Consider the following 18,544-nt stretch of genomic DNA (forward strand, 5'->3'; position numbering starts at 1 on the left):
GTAGCACGCATTAGATGGAATAAGTTGGAATATTATATTTTATTACAGCAATTTTTACTGGGTGGGCAGTGGGCAATGGGTAGTATTGGGGAAAACGTGACAATTTCAATCGATTGACACTGAGGCAAACACCCGCCGGAAGAAATACCGGCGATACTGCTAATGATGAAGCAATTGAACGCCTGAGTTCTTCAGTGAATGACAGCTGAGTCCTGTGAATTACATAATTCTTGGTGATTTGCTAAAATATTCCGTAGCTGAAATATATTTGGTTTCTTTGCCAAAGTTTGGTTTTCCAACCTTTTAATAAGCCATACGGTGGTATAGCGCTTATATTATGCTTTATTAATTTCTCAACTCTACAATGAATTCACCTCATTTATACGCGTCGTAATATATTTTTGCGAAAAATATCAACAATATGTTCAAATTATAGTAAATTATGCATATCTCATCCTACCTATACAAATTCTCCGTGAATATCAATGTTCCTAGGAGTGCAACGTCAGTTAATGACAAACGTTTAATTTTGTAAAGAGAACACTTTCACCAGCACTGAATGTCTCTCATATTTTTCAGTGTGAAAAAGCGTATATTCCGAATGCATGATTTATAATTTATGCCATTGAAGTTTTTGATTAATAACGTAAGTTTGGCATGAAAGCATATTCATAGTCATGCGCCGTAATGATTGTACTTATGAAGTTGAGCCCGTATTCCAACTATCAGGAAATGCGCGGCGATGGATTCTTTCCATGCATAAGTAGCAGTGGTAGTTATAAGCTTTTCATAAGTGCTTATCGTCCTTCCTGCTCAGTCGCAAACACGAGCGAGATGAACACCTCGGAGGTGCGAGATCAGTTAGCTAAATGAACTAATCTCTTCCCGAGATGCTGCGGCGGAAGGCGATCCTATAAGAGCACGTTTTTCATAAATTTACATAATGTCGAAGCTATAAGTGCAATCGAACAAGAAAATATCTCCCGATGACCGCTCGCTGATCGGCGGAATCCGCAGTTTCTAAACGGTTGGTGGACGGGGGTTGTTCCCTCGCACTTGCCTCAGCTTGCGTGCCACGCGGTGGGACGGGCGAACCGCGGGTGGGTCGAGGAGGAGAAAAATAAACGAACGAGGTTGAGAGGAAAAATGCGAGAGTACTGTGTATTCCCGACTCGGTGGCGTTCCCTTCGGTATTTTATTTTTCCCTCCTTCGTCCGGCGTCGCCGGAAACGGTTTAAATGATGATGATGGTGGGCAACGCCTCGGACGGGCAGCTCTTGAAGGTGCTCGGACGGTCGCCTTTTAAGTGGCAGTATTGCCCATCTTCCGCCGTTTCTGACCACACCCACCGTCCACCCTGGGGCGAACCAACGCCACCAGGGATGGAACCTGTTGCGATCTAATCCCCTCCTTTTCCCCCCACACATATACATTTTAGAGTCTTACCCATCCACTTCATTCCTCCGATGCTTGATACAGTCACTACTTGTGCAGAAATCGCATACTATTAAATCTCCTTCCGGTGACGGAGTTTTAGCGATAGATTGTTAGCTTTGTTTAAGTCGAGTCACTAATTTGTCTTTTAAATTCACATTTTAGCACCATGACCTTAATCATACTCACATTGCGACTTTATTACTCTTTTAGCACCAGGATTATTTGCATATCATTGTTATTTTCCTCTATTTATGATCGCTCGAGTTCCCAAAAGGATATATTTCTTTATTTTTATCGATTTATTTTCATATCTAATGTTAAAAATTCGTTTTATTATTTTATCTTGCCCCGATGTTACAGTATGTTCATCATAAGCTTAAAAAAATTAATGTTTGCCAGCTTTGTTGATGGTATCTCCCCTGGACAGTATGTTGTAATCATGTAGAATAGTTTCAGACGTATTCTATTTCTTTTGGAAAGTTACATTGAATGAAATGAAATTATTTGAAATTCATATTAATCCAATTTTATGCTGTCATCTCTCGTTCTTGACGTGAAAAGTATTTTTCTATGCCGAATCATTATTGAAAACGGAAAATAATTTTTTAATAAACTGAGGCCTGATATTAGGTTTTCTGGCATTTTTATACAGAAATCAGGAAATAAGAGAACTGCGTTTTACTTCTTTTGAAGAGGGGTTTATGGGATTATATGTCTTACAGTTGTAGCTACTTTGCACATATGCATTCATAAATGCTAATATTGGAACACTAATTGTAGAGGGAGTGTAGTAAAATGTTGTCGCCACAGCAAACTGCCTTTTCTGACGTCACTAGCACGCAAAGACCCGCGGAAGTGGTGATCATTCTGATTGAGAAGGGGTACTCCATTTGAAATGTAGCAAGTAAGAATCGCGTAACCGATGAAAAAGAAATTCATGTTGCCGGTGATAGAAAAAAGGAAAATTACTCAGATGACTATCGCAAACTATTGGAGGGATGCCACACGCCACCTCTGTAGAATACTCCATGACGCTATCCAAGAATTCCCAGCCAAGGATTCAATCTCTAAAAACACAATGCGGTCTATTGTACTCAAAAGTGCCGAACACCAAACAAAATCTCGCCATTATTCTAGTGTTGAAACTCTTCGTCTATTTTAATGCTACTGCACCAGTTTAATCCAGTTATTAGCTCTCTTCTTCCTCAATTGTCTGGTCATGCCAAGCATCCACTACCCTCCCCACGCTCAAAATCGCCCGAATACAGAATATAAGTTTTTGAACGAGCCAAAACGTGTTCCGAAGCGAAGGCAAATAATAACACAAGGGCACGGAGGAAAAAAAAAAACGCCACGGAAAGAGGCCAGCTGAATTACCTCCGCGTTTCTCGACGAGGAGGAGAATTTCATGAACATATTACGGCCCCTCGCACCTATTTGACTTTGGTCCTCATGCCTCGTCCTTTTTTTTTTTTTTTGCTTCATTCCACTCAACCTCTCCCTCACTTTGCAGAGAGCTTGTTTTATTTTGCCATGCTCTATTGCTTCGGTCGGGGATATAAAAAATATGATGGTGGACGGTCGTCGGGTGGGGGGGGGGGGGAAATCGGAGGTGGACTTGGGGCATCGTTGGTTATTTATGAAATCTAAAATTCTAATGAATCGAAAATTGCCGAGTTTGATCAATTTTTTTCCCATCCCCACACTCCTACGCGAAGTGCTCCCGAGACACCTGAATGGGACGGCGGATGAAAAAGGGAAGTTCAATGTTAATCACGAGCGGTAGCCGTCAGGGAGTAAAAAGAAGAGTGGAGCCGTAAATGAAAGGACCAAAAAAGACCGAGTTAGTGGGCGAAGTAAGCGGTGGATCGCCTTTCTGCAAATATATAGGTTCGGCGCAAATATTTAAACTTGATATTTCATTATAAAAGGAGGCAGAAGTCACATCAACTGTGGGTACCGGAGAGCATTATCACCGTTCGTTCGACAATGAGGATGCGAAACTTAAATATATTGCCTACCTACCATAATGAAGCATCTATTCATCTCGTTTATAAATATCGTGACCTGAACTGGTATATAAATAGAAATTGTTGTTAATACATAATGACACATTTGGGGACCTTGGTGAGTAATGTAATATATTTTATTCATATTGAAATTCATCTCATAAATAGTCTGCTCCCCATATAGTGGGATAGGCAGAAAGAAAGTGCGCACTTATCTTCAATCAGCACGATGGCATTTGAACTGTGAAGCTCAATATGAAATTAATGTGATTTTTTCATCCAGAGGTTGCTATCAATTAAATCTATTTCCCTATTGTGAAACGGATTGGCCATTAAATAGGATTGCAATTTTATTTAATAACATTTATGCCGAACCGCTTACGCTATTTGAACATAAGTTTACAGTTTCTTGAATAACAGTGGCGTAAACATACTTCAACCTTTTTGTTAGGCATAAAAGGCATTTATCTTGAAAAATATACTGGATTTGGTAAAAAAAAGCTGAAGTATCACATTAGCTATTGGGAAATGTACAATCATCTCAGTCGTCAATTATTCTCAATTGAAATGATATACCCTATCGATGCTTTCGTTTTTCGGACTTTGATTTAGACCTCTCTTCGGTCCCCTATGCGCTACTTGGCCTAGAATGACCTCGCAGCGTTTAGATGACACATCACGCTGGAATGTACTATAAATCCAATATTGCTGCAAGCATTCCAGAGCCTCGCGCCCGTATAATATTGTGTCGGGAACACTTGGGCAATAAGCATATCCAATACCAGGCTCCGTGAGCTCCTGAAATGACTTCATTGTTCCCCGCGCGAACTCAATTGTTCGCCTCTTTAAAAACCCTCGCGTTTCAATTAGTTCCGCGGCCGTTTTACGCGTAATAGCCCTCGGAAGAATGCTCCCCCGCCCGCTCGAATGAGAAGAATCGAGTCGTTAAAAATGTTTTAATGTCTTCCCTTTCACGCGAAAAAATAAATCTCGCGGGTGTAGGTATCTCACGGGGAAGTGCGAGGTTGTGTCTGGGCGGTGTGTGTTAGTGTCCATATCCGTCCGCCGGGCCGCGCTCTCCCTCGCTCGTGCTCCTCTAGGTGCGAGCCGTTGTTTGCGCCGGTGTGGTCGATGGTCGACCGCCCTGCCCAGCATATTTCCTCACTCAATCCTGCGTGATACGTCTTTCTCTTCCGCTCAGCAGACGGCATGCTCGTGAAAAGGGATGCTTCTTCTTCGATTTTCGCCGAATTTTTCGGGATATTTTCATTTTGCAGCATGATTGTGAAATGTTTCAGGATGGCCTGATAAAAATAATAATTTGAAGAAAAGTGGAAAGGATGAATGGCAAGAGGAGGTCTATGATGAGTTATATGGAGCAGGTGATAATGATATAAAACAGAAGAATTATGCATTGATAAAATAATAACCGATCTTAGAATGAAGTCAAGAGCTGGGTTAAATCAGTTTTCGAATTGCTGGCCAATTATAACGATTACTGAATACTCTGAGCAAGAGCGTGAAATGTTTTAGCTCAATTACAGCATGGATTTTGTGAAAAAAAACGGGTATTTATATATTTATGGGCGTAGACATTGATGTGCACCATTTATGCAATTTTATTGGGGATATTCAAATGTTGGCAATCAAGGCACTTATGTTTCATAATGCTGTGCATTTACTTTGATTTTGAAGCATGACTACAAAGGCAGACTAGTATACGTACGAAATAACAATATCATCAATTTATTAACTGAAATATGTATATCCGACTCCCATAAGTTTTTGTAACTGAGTATAAGATCTGTGATTACATATGTACTTATCACCGTAGAATTTTTTTAAGAAATAGATTCGATAATGGTATCACTCTAAATTAGATTCCCTGCTTATTCGATGTAATAAGTGAGAATAAAGGCCCACTTTCATGAGTCTTTGTTTTTCTCCGATAATTGCCTTACAGGCTTCAATCGTCTTCATGTCATGCAAATTTTATATGATATGTAGGCTTCTGAATAGGTGCAAATAATCCAATTTTTTTTCTAAATGTTTCAACTATAATGTGATATTTTCAGAGGAATTAAAAATAATACTCCTCAAAGAAATAAAAATTGTAAGTGGAAAGTGTTGTCGTAGTTAATTAGTATCTTCGTTCAACCGAAAAACATTATTAGGTACACAATCAAGAGCTCGTCCTCTATTCCTCAATGGTATATTTGTAAGGTAAAAACGTCATTTATTTCAATTCATGGCAATTCAGCGTAGTAAATTTCAATAATGACTCGTTCAGGTTTTTGAATGGCTGATATCATGTACTTTCTTGGCTATGTTGTTGTCGGGTAACACAATGACGGTGTAGGGAAGAAAAGTTAAAACAAATTTAAAACTATTTCTCCTTTAGTTTCATATTCATCTTGGAAAGGCACGCTAACCGATGCATGTTACATCATTATTATTAAAATCGAAGTATATTTTAATTTTCATTTACGTCTACTGTGCTATATGAAACCATTAATTTAGGTAATTTTCATTTATAATTTAATTTAAGGCAATAAAATTCACTAAAATTGTTTAAAGACCTATTTTTTATACTTTATGTATTCCAAACGGCTAATGTCGTGAACCTGTGTTTTTCTATTGTAAATTTTAATGATTTATCTTGATGGTTTGTTATGTAATTTAAATTGGGTAGGAATTTCCCTTCTCTACTATGCACTCTTGGAGATAGTTTATCGATCGAGACCGGAATGCAATTCGCAATGAACCTACTTAAGCCATAAAAAAGGTTTTATGGAATCAGCGCAACTATGCGAGGATCTAGAGCTTATGTGTATATTTTTTCATCAGCATCGCAGGACATCGCCGTAAGTGATATATCAGTCGGGGTTGAATTGGCTGTGGATCGTGTAAATATCTGGGAAAACTTTTCTTTGGCTCTTCATTCAGCCGCCACAAATGTCACGCTTGGCCGCCCGAGTGGAACCTACCTTTAAACGTTGCCGAGTAAGAGAGAGAGAGCCAGCAGTCTTAGTGTATGGGGAGGAGGCTTCGTGAAGGGAAGGGGTGGATAGGAAGGCGAGAAAAAAAGACGACTCGAATGGAATTGACTAAGGTAAGTAAGCGGTGTTTTTTTTGTCGTAATTGATTAACCACGGCGTTTGTCCGCTCGTTCTCCGAGGAGGGAAAAAATGCGACCTCAAGGAACGAACAAAAAGGGGATCAACACGGCAAATTCCCCTTGCCACTAGTTTTCACACTTCTTTATTGCGGAAAAGAGAGGTTTCCTCTACGAATCCATTCACCTCGTTAGTCGATGGGGGGTTGTGATTCCTTCCCACCTCCTTCCCGCCATTCCACCATTGGGGTTGCCACCTCTCGACCGGGCCTTTTTTTCTGAACCCCATCCATCGGTGACAGGTGCTCTTGGAACAAAACGCGCTAAAATTCTCGGCTCTATCAATGTTTCGGTTTCATTCGAAATCCTTTTCCGCTGTAAGCAATTTGTTTGAGGGACATTTTCCTCGTTTTATAGCATCGCTTCCCTCCGCAAGATACCACTCCCACCTGGCTGCACAACCAGCCGTTTAGTTATGTCCAATTTAGGTTGCTATCTGTCAGCATCGAGTCGGAATTTCGGGATGATTTTTTTAACTTTCTTCCAGTATTTAAGAGAGGGAAATGGGAATCCAAGATGACTTCTTAGGAGTATCCTTCCTCAGTTTGTTCTGCTTAGAAATACATTTAGAGTCTAGATTTGTTTCTGAGGAGTTTTTTTACAGAGGAATGACTGTTTCCTTTTTTATGCTGGTGCATTAAAATACGTTCATTAACATGCGCAGACGAAGTGCCAGATAGAAATGGTTTCATCGACAATCTTATCTTCAGTCCATTCATTAGCAGAATAATAATTTATCAATCTTCGTATTTATTCCCCTTTCTTTGAAATTTCAGATTGAGTTTGAGAATTATTTTTTGGAGAACAATTCCTGTTATTTGAGATCTGTCGTACCTACTAGGCTAGAAGCAGTGAATATGAGATCCAAAAATAACCTTTTCTTTAATTTTTCTGAAACACTTACTTGAAGGTATGCTGTGCAACTTTATTGTAAAATCCAGAACTATGTTTCAATACCTTCCATTACTTATTTCAAATGTATCAGCTGTTACTTTCGTCAACTTTTATAGGTATTAGCAGCGTTGGTAATTTATTTTTATTGAGAATTTTGCCATGAATTCTCTACTTTAACTGAGTATCAAATAATAAATTATTTTCCAACTTTCGCACTGTTGTGGACATAATTTTTCATTTTCACTCTTCCGGATTTTAGGTATGATGGTAATTGACTGGTGACTTGAACACTGTTTCCGTGTTGTTGAATAAAGCTACGCATGCATTGGTGCAATGGAATGACTGCCTACTTTATCAGCATCCTATCGTAGGCGGCAGGTCAAACGTGGGAAACGACACTAAAGCGAGCTTAGCCGCGGACAGTTACCAGTTAGGTAAGATTTCGCAACAGAATTATTCCGAGCAGAAACATTCGCGGAACGAGTGCTTCATTTACTCAGAAGTTCTGCGAATGCTGATTTAAGGTAAAATCGTCAGGTACTTTGGGGAGCCTGGTACAGACATTTAACTCTTAGCAATTTTTTGCTAACCTCAATGCTCTTTGAGCCTTCAGTGCAGAGAGCGCCAAGTTTGTTTTTAATTGCGCGCATAGAAAACGAAAGATGAGTGGTGTAAATAATTTCCTTGGTTTATTATCTCAAACTACCTTTTTATCGTCTAAATGCAACCATCAAGATGTGAGAAAATAATCATTATTCCCGTGGTATCTTTGCAATGCAATAAACTCTCGATTTCGAAATTATGCTACATCCGTTCCAGGGGTCTAAAAAAATCCATTGTTTGATGAATCAGCAGTATTTCTGGACGAGGAACCAGTTTATAAAGCATCAGCGCTTTTAAACGTTGATTTTCTGTAACAAATGTTTTGAATTTAACATACAAAGCGCAAGTGGATAAGAATTGGCGATATTTATAAATTTGATAACCTTGAGCAAAATCTGCTCTAATCGTTCCACGAATCCATCGTAAAGCGGATGTCTACTGAACTCGGAATATCTTTCCTAAGTGAGACGAAGAAAGCATGTCGATGTTGCAGCTAAGAACGAAATAATCATGCATAAATAATGATTAACCTAAACAACACAGTCTTGCGATTGCATTCTCTCGAAGCATTGCACGAAATGAATGTAATTCCAGTTAAATGTCCGTTTTTCGCATTAGAGGTAAATTAATTGATCTCTTCGCGGGTTTGTGAGGGACGATAGTTATGAAACCTGATTTCTAAGAATTTGAAAGATACTTCCATCGTTTCGATGTGACTTTTGTATTTGAATGAGGATTAGGGAAAATACCTAGAGCATATAAAATATTTTATTAAACACATCAAATAGCAGCTTTGAAACTTCGATTCGAAAAACTCATCGTTATTACGCTCGCAATTGCCCTAGCATAAAATTACAAAGCAATGATTTTTAATGATATGAAAATATTTATGCACTGCAAATATAGCTCGAATATATATCATTTCCTCCCAATATTAGCTTATTTTGGGGCGACCTGTGCCCACTTCTGTCCAAACCGAGCTCAGGGTTGAATCACTGAGTGAGATGAGCTCGCATTAATAAACAATGTTGGATTTAATCTGAGGTTGTAAATCAGTGTGCAAGTCTACCTACCTTAGGAAGTAATTCTGTCACGGGAGGAGTCATCAGTAAAACTTTGAGCCCTTGGAGGAGGACATAAATGAGCAACACATGTCCAGTACTTGAGCAATTCTTTACGGTGCCCTTTGCAGGTAATACTAGCCGCTGACCTCTAGATACAAAAATAAGTGGCGGGAGCACCGATTGATTAGCTCTGCTTGGACGTCTTTTTTGTTCGATAATGTAGAATGGAGCTAAATTAATGGAAATAGTTACTTCAAAATGGTATGTTTGGAAATGAATTCTGAAGTAATTATTCCAAACGGATGTCTCTCACGCATCACCATCGCCTCTTGGGCACCTTTGGATTTATTTCGTCCGTGATCAGGCGCTTTCTGTTACGGAAAGCGTTTTTCACGTTAACAAGCTGCTACTGGCGACGCCCTGAGCAACGGATGGGCACAGAGACTCAAACGTTGTAATGTATTATGCTTTAATCCAGGGTTCGACATGAAAACTGATTCAATGGCTCACAGCTTGGTTTTATAGGTCGAAAAGTTTAGCTTATACCATGTCTTCTCAATAAATATAAGTTTAAAATACTATCCTGCCAAAGGATACGACGAAGACACAACGTTCAAGTTAGAATTGGACAAGCTTAAAACTACTTTCCTTATTTTGAGCAACCGGTGTCAGTTTTATTAAAGAGAAGCGATACATCCACTGCATAAACGCTCAACGATCGCCCACCGAATAGAATCTGCTTATCTAGATAGCCCTTATAATACTATTTTTAGCGTTTATGCAGAGGAGGTATCGGAATGTTTCCAGTCCAGGCGAGGACAGTAGAGTATTATTTTAGGGACACGGTTGATGAGGGAAACCCAAGATGAAAGCTACCAATAGGAAGAGTTTTCGAAGGTTTTATTAATATTTTGACAGCTCGCACCGTGCCCCTAGTCAAACATTGAACCACTCGCTGGCGCCAACTGGGACGAATAGCAGCGATTCCCAGACGGGACCATGCAGCTCTCGCTTCATCGTGACCAGTGCCAAGTGGAATGAGTGTGAGGCGACTCGACTGAAGTTTGGGTCTTTGAGGCGTGGAGGAATAGTCATCTTTTCGAGGACCATGTCTGTGCAAATAAGTGTTCGGTGTGCCCTCGAGGACTGTGGCTCGAGGGCGACGCGATGTCCCGGCGAGGAAAGGGGAAGGGGCGAAAGGTTGGGGAGGGCTGGGAGGTGACGGGTGGGAAACGAACTGGGAGGGAATGGAGGGTGTCTGCAGCCAGACGGCGTGAATAATTCACGTACTTCAAGGGATACCACGGGGATGACGAGTGACCTCCACTTACAGACCCTTTAAGATTCCTTCAAAATGTTTACATAAAAATACCCAATATATCCCCAAATTATTTGCTCATATCAATGACCCGTGCTATACTAACTTAGGCTATGTGTAGATTCACCGGTTGTAATCTACCAAGACGAAAAAACGTGACGAGAAATTTCAAGCAACAAATTAACCAACTTGTTCGGTAATTGTTGCAAGGCGTTCTCTGAAATAGATGATAAGAATAAACACGACAATTATATGGCAGACATTACTCTATCCTCGAATCGATGCTCACGTTTCGATACTATGACATATCATTTTGATGTGCAGGGTGTATCTTGCACTAACCGCAGTTGGTGTTATAATAAATTAAATAGACGGCAATAATAAGCATTAGGTACCAATGTAAGCGTCATTGGTGTCAGTTTTTGTTCTTACGTTTTGCCCATGAAGGTAGGTAAAGTGCAAGTTTGCTTTGGATTCTATTGTGATTTCTGAAACATGCATCGTGTTGGAAGCAAGTAATATTTCGTTGAATATCGCCGACTGTTTAACAAATTACAAGCCGTTATCAATAAGTATTGCTTAGGAAATTCACCGAAATGATTATAAAATCCAGCAGCAGCAAACAATTTAAGCTTGCTATTCATCCTTGTCTCATGTGGCTTGCTATTCCTAAGTAAATCTGAATTTCAAATGCAAGTGCTCCTCATCGTACGTTATATTTGTGTAGGTTTTGTGAGCGGTTGAATGTGTAAAATTAAGTGCACATGGTAGAAGAAATTGGAATCACATTTAAGAATTAACGATAAAAAAATACCCAGCAGAATAAAAGAATCCTCCTTATATTTTTCGTGTGGAAGATTTGCTAACCGGCGTTTACACTCCTCACATACTGTAACTAATTTGTGGCCAAGGGCATTTTTCTATTCAATGGGTGAAGAACTTGAATCAGAACCAGAAAATGTACGTAGAAAAATAAGATTTTGGAATGAAATAACTGAGTAGAAAAGCGATTTAATTCATTGGTTGAACCGTGTGAGTACGCTAGTAAACTGCAATTTGCGATTTAAATTCTGTACTTAAAATTTTTATTCACTATAATGTACTTATTCCGCCTATAAAACTAATTATTCTTTATCTTGTATGATGTTGGGCTCTTGATAATTTTGTTTATAACGACGAAACGCGTCGTGTCATAATAAAACTCAGTGGAAATATTGCAATATTGGATATAATTTAATGATACTATTTATTCTTCGGTAAAATGTATTGAATTCGCAATAAGAGACTCGTTGATATTTTCTAACGCCCTCTTCTACCCTGAATTGTAGTTATCGTCGGTCTTCTGTTAATTTCCCTCGATTTTTTAAACGGCATGATGAAATCATGCTCTATATTTTTCATTCAGCGTTGATGTACCAGTTTTTGGCGTAGCTCATTGCGGTAACCTTTTGTTACCAAACGTGAAAACAGGGCACCGGAAACAATGCTGAACTGTTCACTATGGGATTAATCCAGTCTTTTCCTTTATTCGTTCCCCCAGACCTCCCCTCGTCACAGTCTCCTAGGTGACGCTCATGAATCGCGTATTGACCCTACCCGTCCTGTAGGCAGGAGAGACCTTAGTAACCCCCACAATAACGACTCTGAACCTTGTCCTTAGTTTGGTTAGGAATTCATCACCACATGTCGTTGCTCCTATGGTTCATAAAAAATGTGTCTTTTTCTATTTTTTATACTTATCTCATGTCGAAGCTCCTTCGGTGGAGAAATCGAAGTATGATACCCTATACATTTATTTTGTTGCATGCTTCGTCATCATCTCTTCCTCATTTATTGCTAAAATATCCCAGCTTTTGGTGATTTGTTTCTAGTTGTCTTCAATTTTACAGAGAAAAATTACCAAGCTTTGTCCAATTTTCGGCAATTGCGAGAAATGCAATATTGTTCTATTGATCCGGGAAGGTGACGATAAACCTTCCCACGGTCGATTTGACTCTAGAAAATTTACTTAAAGAAGGTATTTCATGAATTTGTTGACAAAACGCTCAAGATTATTGTGCCTGGTGTGGATCCTGGTCATTGATGGTGACAACGCATATATGTGTATCCATGTCCATATTCTAGAGGTAGTTTTACAGGGAAGGCACTGGTTTTCAAAGATAGACTGGCTCTTAAGAGATGAGTGTTTGCGTGACAGGACTTGAAATGGTGGGCTCCCGTTTAAGGTGTTGAAGAGGACAGGGCCAATACTGCTTATAGATGGAATCAAGTGACAGGAAAGGTGCTAGGTGTTCGGACAGCATCATCTTGGACCGATCCATTTTGGAAAAGTTTGAGATTCCCAAGGAATTAGCTCCTTCTCTTACGGGCGTCATCCGAATAACCAACCACGTCCGCTGTCAAATCATATATGAAGGGATTTCTATATGTAGGGGGTTGGCAAACGCACCAATTCAGCAAAAAGGGTACAACATTTTGGCCTAGTACTGATTATGAAATAATTTAATGCCTATATGAGTTATGGTTCAAGACGCTTGTTTCACAACTCTAGTTTAAAAATGCACTATCGAAACAGGGTAGTATATCGTCGGTAAAAGTTTAAAACTAAAAACTTACGGTTTCCCATGAACTTTATTTTTACTCCACTCTAAGTAATTGCCTTGATACGGTTATAAATTTATTTTCTTAATAAATTTATTTACGGGTATTTTTCCCAATTACTTTCGCATTTGGATTTATTCAATGTAAAGACCTCCCGTGGTAGGCTTTATAGATAACATCTACGCTGCTCTCAAAATTGCTGTAGATAATGCTTTAGCTATGAATCGAGTATTTAATATGTTATTTAAATTCCAGTTGTTACAGATTAATTCTTCCTGGGAATACTTTCAAAATATTGTTATTGCAATGACAAACACATCCATAGCATTGCATTTCACAAGACACTTACTAGAAAAGCGATTAATCGATTTTATTTATCATCACAGCCGCCTTAATTACAGAGAAAAGCTTAGTCGGGACAAAATCATGGGAACGATTACCTCGCGAGCATGTCTTGAAGTGGCATGCGTGGTGTATAATTTTGATCCTCTCGGTACTAATGAATCCTTAACAGATCCTTCTCGCTTCATTTAATACCACGGCTGCTTTTGACGGTGGATGCAAGGTAAAGCACGGAAATTGAAAGCCGACAGCGGCGAGAAAACCTGCAGTTAAAAAGGACGTCGGAAAAAAACGGAAGAGGGAGGTGTCGGAATGGCGGTCCGCTCACGAGAAATAGAGCGATTGCTAAGCACCGGAGAGGAAAAGGCGCTGGAGCGTGGACAACTGTCTCAATCGAGCACGAAGTAAGGTAGGAATGCTGCAACGGCTATAAACAGCGATTTTGAATTTTTACCAAGTATTCCCCGCTCATTCCTTACTCATCGTAAAACAGCATCGATGTTGTGATGCATCGGATATCACATGCCTGCTCCCGGTGCTTTCTTATCTGAGGAGAATACTCATTTTATTTTTTAGGCAGCATTAAAATACTTACGGCTGTGCATATCCATTTGAATTATTACACGCGTGCGAGCGCTCGCGTTAGAAAAATAAGAATGTTTATTTTTATTATCATAAGACTTGTGCTAGCCTAAAGTACCCATAGCACAAATATATGTTTAATAGGTCTTTAGCACTCCATATTTTTCGTATAAATTAAATATATATGAAGAAGTGCATTCAAGGAGGCTGCGCAATAACCTAAAGCTGGCGCTTGCATTTATCCACAAACTCTTTGCTATTAAGGAAACTGAATGCGGTTACGAATGAAAAATTTATGCATGAATTTGACTTAAATCTTGATCATTTTCCTTCTTAATTAATGCTATATTTGATAAAAATGTAATTTATAACCAAAATGAAAAACAATCAAACAAGCACTGTCGTCTTAGCCTACCACTCTCACTCATTACATGGCCTCGAATATTGCAATTTCAATCTTGGTGCCATGCGCAGGATCCGAAAATAGCTCTTGTATCTATTTCTCTCGAGGATCTAGGTCTATCGGCATTAAAAATCGAATGGTGCGGTATATCGATTTTGAGTGCATCGGTGGTATATCTTAAGGACGCCTGAATACCCAGCGGGGACTCATTAAGACCGTAAAAAGGGATTTGCGGGACACGAGAACACCGCAACCGTCCGCCCCCTTGAATATCGGCCAAGGGCTTTCCACGACTCAAAAACTTTGACAAGACGTGGAGAAAAATATAATCCTACGGAGTTTTCTGGAGACGTTGACGTCCGACGGTCGTGTCGGACTCGTGGCACTAATGGTATATGCACACTTCCTCTCACACCTTTGCACCTTTTTTGGAAACCATTACGCCGCCGTAATTAATATCAAACGGAAAGATTTTCCCGCCCTCCATCCGTCATGCTTTTCCGAAAGGACGGCTCTTTCTTTTATTTTCAAAAACGTCTGCCGTCGCGGGAAGCGATGTGGTGCGGGTTCTCAATGGAGCTGATGATGACGTTCTGTCTCGGAGGCACGCGGCGGATGTGTATGGCGTGGGTATATGCCACGGTGGGATCTTTAGCCGCCTCCACCTGTCCCATTTCGATCCCTCTGAGCGTCCTCCTAGATCCTTTGAAGAGGCCGACGATGGGACTTCACGCTTTGAGGATTTTTTGGGGGTCTAATCGTAACTGACGTGCCGCGAAACCCTTTCTGCCGTCACCTCTCTTTTCTTCCCCCAGCCACGCTTGTCCTTCTGCCTTTTTTCACGGGAATTTGATAATCTTATTCTCATGGTTCATGTATGGAGTTCATAGGCCTTGTGCACACGTGTCCGCTGGTTTCATTTGTCGGTCGAGATACAGCCACTATGATGAAAATCGATTGCGAGGAGACTGAAGGAAATTACTGAAGTTGTACAGTGAGGAAGAGTAGAGTATGATGAAATTGGTTTATCTGTGAAGTGCGTAACATTTGCGAGTGAGAGATGCCAACGATGAGTTTGGGATTGGATGTGAATATTAAGGGCATGTGTAATAACTTTTCACTCCAAGGACTTGATGCTTGATTCCGGTTGTTTCACAAAATGGACAAAAAAATACGTACCTTTTAGTTATAGTGCTGTTGGTGGCAGTATAAATTGAATATTCCATCAGATAACATGCACTTACATTCCTATCCTTCTGTCAATTCGTCTTTTATTTTCGTAAAGAAATGCATCTTTTATGAATCTACCCACGGATTAGATCAGCGGGAAACGACGGCAAAAATATAGCCTCCGAAGATCAATCAACTCGGATGAGAAAGCAATACATTAAAATATGAGAACGAATAAAAATATATCGGGCTGATTTTTGGTTAAGAATAAATATAATTATCTAGAAATTCAGTTTTTAAAATAACAGTAAACTACTAAGAGTAAAAAATACATTTCAATATTAAATGGTAAGCAAGGAATAATGGCGGAAAGTAACTGTGATGGCTATTTCTTTGGTTAAATGACATTTGTGGATGAAATAATTTAATTTATTAAAACAAAATGGAACGCTGAATAAAAGGGATGAATCAAGTAGAAGAAAAGGAAATTTAATTAATATGATCCTAAACCAATAACTCCGAAAGATCCAGAATTATAAAGAATTTTATATATTTCTAGCCGAGGACAATAGTGGCCGACAAGTCGAATCACCAAAAATTTTATTTTCCTTACTGCGTCACGTAGGGAATCATTAGCAACTTTCTCAACAGAAGCACTATAAGAAATGTCATTCATCTCGCATTTTTCTCTTTTATCACAGATATAATCACACTTCTCTTCGTTCTTCAACATTTCATCCGAAGATGACGGGGTATGTGAGAAGAGCAACGGTTGAAATGGTAGGGGGAAAGAGAAGAGGGCGTTAAAATTACCCGTAGATGAGTCGGAATGCATGATTAGGGGCAGATGTGAGAACTCCTTGGAAAGACCGAAGGTGTTTGTCTCTCGAATTGATAGTGGAAGGGGTTGGGCGTTAAGAAGACGTAACGTTGTTTTGGGGAGATGATGATTAAGGGTTGTTTCCCAGATTCGGATGAGTGTTTCTGGGAGGGCATCTTGATTTCCTACGCGTGATAAATTCTGCCTGAAATGAGGGAATCGTTAAAGGCCAGGTGAAAATTGACGCTTTGCTGGGAAACACTGTGGATGTTTCGGTGATAACTTCCTATTATATTTTTAAAAAATTATTGGCAATTTAAAACTATTCACTTATTAGCTAAGTATTATTTGTCGTATATAATCTTTATTACGGAAAAAATAGCGATTCGCAGAACTGAAAATGAACTTTGGCTATTAAATTCCAAGTAACTGTAAAATTTCTTATCATTTAATTGATTTAAGATTTGCTCCTACTGAGATAGGTTTAAAGAACTTTGAAGAAGTCTCAGGATGGTTCCCCTATGAGTCATAACTTTTAGTTTGCTATGTGTCTTAGACCGTTTGTTGCTTGTTAGTGATCTTTCTGTGGAGTTTTTGAAAGCTCGTCATCAGTTCAAGGTCCTCAAAAACGTTAAGAAGCGGGCTCATTTATGGAAGAAACATTGAAATATGTATGTTAAAATATGAGAAACATTAAATTATGAGTTCACTGCAATTATACGTGGTACTCGATAGTGGTCATAAATAGCCTAATGTTTAAAATTTTATGCAAATTAAATTATGAGAACTTTATAAAAATTACTTGATGTTAGCCTTATGCCTATGTTCTTAAATAGATGAATTATTAGGGAAAGGAAATTAAGGTAATAGCTAAGGAAATCCTCTAACTTGCATTTCATCTTTCCCGCTTGTAAGGCCGATTAAAAAACATGAATTCTTTGTTTATCGGAAAACATCTATTTTATGATGAACCGATTGATTACAATTTTAAAAAGAAATTAAAAATTGAAATTTGTCCATTTTATCTTAGTTTTGTGACTTCCGGGGTTGAAACATGCATCTCTGTTTCCACTGCACCGTGAGAACTTCGTGGGAGTGAGCCTGAACTATGGGGTCATTCTACACCGTCTCGAGTGCACTGGAGGTCACTGCTTGACGAATGAATCGCCTTGCTTGCCTGCCTTCCCTGTGTACACGAGACTAGGTAAACCGGAATGAATTAGGTTCGATGCTGTAAATTTCCATGAGGGAATTGGTAATTTGCGCAATGCCAACAGGTGGGAATGTCGACCTCCAAGATGCCAAGGCCGTGAAATATGGCCGATACTGGAATTTTCTTTCTCCACTATGAAAGATCAAACTTAAATTTAAAGACAAGCATACTTCTCATTACAATATTTGAGAAAAGCGCTGTTAACTAACGTGGTAGAAAAAGACTCTCTAAAGGTTTTTAAATGACCTGAAACCTGAATTTTATTTCCATTTATTTAAAATCATACCCCTTCCTCGTAAACTTTCTCCAAAGCTAAGTTTTCTTGGATATTACACTTTTGCTTTTACCACTGCTTTAAGTAATAGTGTAATATCCAAGAAAATTTATAATGGAATTCCACAACGTTAATAACGAGTTAGTGATTTTTTCTCCAAAGCATTGATAAATGCCTTCGTGTACGGTGTCATATGCTTGCTTCGGAATCCTAGGGACCGCCTCTAAATTTTTTTTCGTTGAGAGTAATGATACTATTCTAAGCCTATTCAACACTCTTCCTCCAATGACAACATCTCATAAATTTGTTTCATTCTTTAGGCAGTATGGTACCCAACAAACCAAACCAGCAAAGGGAATTACTGTTAATTAGCGGAAATAATTTCGTCAATCCTTTAATAATTTCATTAGCAAAAAGTATAGGAGCTAGTTCATTCACATAAAAATGTTTACATTGTGCATCAAATTCTCGTCGACCACACGCATTTTCGTAATTGTTTCCACCAACATACTCATTGATTTAATTTTAACGCATTTTTTTAATTTTTATGAAAATCGATTCAACATTTGAACATATGTATATTTCTCCGTCGTAAAAAATCTTTTAAGCTTGCTTAATTAATGTCTCACAAGACACGGT

This window comes from Ischnura elegans, chromosome 2 (genome assembly GCF_921293095.1).
Source record: "Ischnura elegans chromosome 2, ioIscEleg1.1, whole genome shotgun sequence".
NCBI classification, from domain to species: Eukaryota; Metazoa; Arthropoda; class Insecta; order Odonata; family Coenagrionidae; genus Ischnura; species Ischnura elegans.